General features: G+C 35.4%; 1 pseudogene; it reads right to left on the reverse strand.

The window, feature by feature from the left end:
- Positions 1-393: 393 nt before the first annotated feature.
- LOC102831429 overlaps positions 394-4913 on the reverse strand; it is a 51258-nt pseudogene continuing 46738 nt past the window's right edge.

Raw genomic sequence — 4913 nt, forward strand, 5'->3', positions numbered from 1 at the left:
TATATATTTATGTTCCAAATGTGATGGATTTATTTTACTCTGATGGAAAAATACACAAATATTTCACTACAGTGCAGATCAGTATATTGAAAGGTCATGGAAAAGTGATGTGGGACATGCCAGACGTAATGTACAAACTGGAGGATTGGGTCATTTCCTTTATAACAAGACACTACACTGTCATTGAGGAACACATTTAACATAACACTGAGGAACTGGACTGAACTGTGGCACAAAGATGACAACTCCCATGCAAGCCTTGAAGTACCTCCCTTAGGATAGACTTGCAATCTCTAGACTCCAATGTGGGGAGGAGTACAATTCTTTGGAAGAATAAAAGATGCACACTTTTGAAATTTCATGGAAGAATTTTAAGGTCAAAACATAGTGAGTTCATTTGTCTTCAACTCCAGGGCCAAATCTGATGCTTGACTCAAAACTACATTCAGCGTCTAATTCAAATCCCAGCCCAAACTTCTGACCTCCTGCACTGAAGTTCTTTCCATCAATCAAATATGACAGGGTCAGTTTGACTCCTTATCAAAGAGTCAGAGTATAACCAGGTCCAGTAAGGCTGGCATTATTTACTTTAGCAGAGAGAGGAGTTGTGCAATTCAGTTTATATTTAGCAACAATGTCAAAACAGGTGTTGTTACTGCCAGCCGTCCAAGCAAGGTTTATTGAGGTTTCAATCTTCTCATTAACCTTCTGGTAGATAGAACCTGCAAACTGGAAGTCTGTAGCCTTATAACCCAGGGCGAAATTATTCTGTGACAGTTTGGATTTGGCTGTGTCAAAACACATCTGATAGCCAGCAGGCTAACCTTCAAAGGCCAACACAGCTCAGCCATAGATGGTTGGTCCAGAAAAATCTATATCAACATTACTACCCAGACTGAAACAATCCCATTTATAGGAGGCCTTCAAATTCCCACTCTTCCTTCCTGTGTTCAGAACAAATATGGTATCAAGAGTCACTGTTCCATTTTGGGTGAAATTAAGTCCATAGCAACAGACTTTATATTTGGTCTCTAGATGCCTGATACTTTCCCTCTGTCAGTGTAAGCATGACCAGATGTAGAAACTTCCACTCCACTGCAAGACTTGCTTCTCAGGTCAATTTTGACCATGCCAAACCCATATCCATTGTTGAAGACATGCTTGGCAACCTTTCCTAGGTCACAATAAGTTAGTGTTATTGCACATACCTCCAACCAGAGGGCCTATTTCCGCTCTGCCAGGGCAACACTGAGGGTCTTCCTGGATAACTATTTTTTACATTGTGGAAATTCTAGTTTTATTCCTATAATTACTTTTTCTTAGTTAAAGAGCATTTTAATATTTAGTAAAAATTACATTAAAAGATTCAACTTTAAAAATTGGCATAAATATAAATACCTTTGTTAAAATGAATGTACTTTATTAACTTAAAATATTTGAACTTTGAACCCACAATAATTCATTTGAATTACAAGAGTGAAGGATTATAAGCCAAGTCCGAGAAGCAGTTTTTTCTTTAAGTAAAAAATGAGATTTTTAGATTGTCTTATGAAAACTACTAGCCATGGCAGCATTTGATTTAATACAAAAACAGAAATTTAGACACAGCAAACTCTCAGAACAGAGTAAAAGAGATAGGTTATACCTCATTTAAAACTTACCTTATAAAATAGTATATATAACATAAATATATGGAAGCCCATTTAGTTTTGTATACTTTAACTCTTTGGCATTATGAATCCAATTGTTATTGCAGCCACACATTGGGGAGAACCTTTATTTTGTTTTCCCCCATTTCAGTTAGGAGACATCTGAAATGCTTGTTTGATCACCTATTTTAGCTTACCCTCATAGACACATTTAATGAACCCTAGGTGAAAATTAAAACAAAACCAGATCTTTCTTAAAGCTTTAACAGTTTAAAAATACATTTTATAAACATATTTGCTTTGAATATATGTCCATAATTATATTAAATAATTTCTCATCTCTTCCTATTTTGGTATTTTTATCTGGAAAGGATGTTGAATTTTATCAAACATCTTTGCTGCATTATTTGATATGAAGCCATGGTATTTTCAGTCGACTTAACAACAACATATGCATGTGAAATTTGGACAATGAATTAGGAAGACAATAGAAGAATTACTGCATTTAAATTATGGTGTTGGAGAAGAGCATTAAAAGTACCATAGACTGCCAGAAAAACAAACAAATTTGTGGTACAGTTAGATTTCTCCTTCAAAGACAGGATGGCGAGACTTCGTCTCTCATACTTTGGACATATTGCCAGCAGGGGACAGTCTTTGGAGAAGCACATCATGTTTGCTTAAGTAGAGGGTCAGTGAAAAAGACCACAAAGGAGTTGAATTAACATAGTGACATCAGCAATGAGTTCAAGTCCAGCAATGATTGTGAGGTTGACAGTGTTTCCCTCTGTTATGTGTAGGACCTTTGAGTCAGAATCAATTTGATGGCACCTCCTGATATGGCTGTAGGTTAACCCTCAACTGCACAGTTGGTTTGAACCACAAGGTCAGCTGTGCAAACTCACCAGCCACTTCTCAGAAACCCTATGCAGAGTCATTATAAGTCAGAACAGACTTGATGGCACTTAACTACAACAAACATTATAGTCAAAGAAGATGCTTTGTATGACTTCAGACATTTAAATTTTATTTAGACTTGTTTTGCATTCTAGCATATGATGTATTCTGGAAAATGATCTGCATACACCAGAGGAAAAATGTGTTTTACTCTGATACTGAGGGAAGTGTTCTAGAATGTCTGTTAGACCCAAATATATTTGTTTTTCAAAATTTTTAGTTCTCATTGTCCTTAGTGATTTTCTTTTTAGATGTTCTGACTATAATTGAAAGCAGTGTGCTGAAATCCTTTACTGTTACTAAAAGTTGTGTATTTCTCCTTTTATATTACTTAGTGTTTGTTTCCTGTATTTTGGAACATGCTGTTTGCTGTGTATATATCTACATTTGTTTTGTCTTCCTGCTAGATTTACCTTTTATATATTATGCAATGACCTTCTTTACATCTTGCACTAGATTTTGAGTTGAAGTCCAATTTATCTAACGTCAGTATAGCCATTGTGCTTTTTTTTGTTTAGTTGCATAGGCTATTTCCCCCATCTTTCCGTTTTTAGTCTGTTTGTGATTTTATGTCTAAGATTGATTCTTGCTTTTTGCTTTTTGATCCATTCTGCCAGTTCTTGCCTTTTGCATGTGATGTTTAGACCATTTACATTTAACTTTATTACTCAAAATGAAGTGTCTTCCTTACTCATTTCATTATTTTATTTGAATGTTTCAAATCTTATTTTTATGCACCAGGTGTTGTTGTTTTTTTATTGATTTGAGTGTTTTCTCATGATAAGCCTTTTTGTTCCTCTTTTTTGTGTGAATGAATTTCTCGGTGATATTTTAGTAGTTACCAAATATATTACATTACTCAGATTACAATTGTAACATTTGGCATGTAAACAATAGTTAACATACAAAGCTACCTTAATAAAACTATTCTTGCTTTGTTTCTCATTTTTATGGATGTATATGCAACCTACATCTGATAAGTTAATGTGTCTTCCTGTGGAATTTAATTATAATAGGGTTTATTCCCTGAGAATATCACATTCTTGGTCCTTATGATTGTCTATGTTGTTGAATTTTTAGAGATTTTAAATCTTGGTTTTATTTTTTTAAGGTTTTTCTTGTAAATAGATACGAGTATTTATTTAATGTTTATCTTCTCATCCTTCAAGATGTTAGGGAAATTTTCTTCCAGAAGCTCTTCAACTATCTCCTCTGTGGACTTCTCCGATTCTTCCTGTTTCGGAATGTCAATAATTATTAAGTTATTCCTCTTCATGTTATCCAGCATGAATCTTAGACTCTTTTCAGATTTTTTTTATTCTTTTTTCTGCTTGCTCTTCTATCTTAGTGGTATTGAGAGATTTGTCTTCTGGCTCGTTAGTTCTGACTTCCATCTCTTCAGTTCTACTCCTTTGCCCTTTCATTGTGTTGTCCATTTCTGATATTTTATTATTAATCATCTGGACCTCTTTTTGCAGATTTTGAATTGTTTCCAATGCTGTAACTATCTTGTTTGATTGCTCCTGTAGTACATTCCTGACTTCTACCTTATTTTCTTCCACCCCTTTTTGGAGCATTTGAATTTGTTTCCATATCATTCTTCTGAATTCCTTCTCAGGCAAATCCAAAGCCTGCTCTTCCTCTTCTGGGTAGCCTTTGTCTATCTCCAGTGCATTTGTCTCAGTTACTGTTTTCTGTTTTTGGACATGTTTTGAGATCTTTTGTTGTGTTTTCTTTGTCATTTCCAGTACTTAGGTGGGTTTTTAATGCTTAAATGGATGTTTGTTGCTCTGTTGTTAAGTTTACTGAGTGTCTCTTGGTGCCTATGATTAGCAGATAGGCTTCCCTTTCCATGTGTAATGCCGAGCAGCTGTTATTGGTTCCTGTCTCAATGGTGGAAAATTATGGAGTAGGCTTGTAGCTTGGCTATATGGCAATGATCACTTTCTCTTCTTGAGTAACATAGGGAGAAAAAGCTCCCACCTCCAGGAAAAAAAAAAAAAAGTGTTATCCAAAGGACCAAAAACAAGAGCAATATTAAAACAGAAACAAAAACCACTACGCTAAAACAAAAATAAAACTGTATCCTATTGACCACTTGCCTTTGCTATGCTGGTAGTGTGCATGCACCGTAGAAGCCTCCAACAGTGGGTGGGGGTGCCCATTTGCTTAGGCCCCTCCTGTAGTCACCACCGTAGAGATGTGCAGATAGATATTGAGAAGTTAATGGAAGAAAGATTGTCTACTATTTTTGTCTCTGAAGGTCAGTTAAGTATCTGTGTGTGCACAGCGTAATTCTCAAAATAG

The sequence above is a fragment of the Chrysochloris asiatica genome, unplaced genomic scaffold (assembly GCF_000296735.1).
Source record: "Chrysochloris asiatica unplaced genomic scaffold, ChrAsi1.0 scaffold00020, whole genome shotgun sequence".
Classification (NCBI taxonomy): Eukaryota; Metazoa; Chordata; class Mammalia; order Afrosoricida; family Chrysochloridae; genus Chrysochloris; species Chrysochloris asiatica.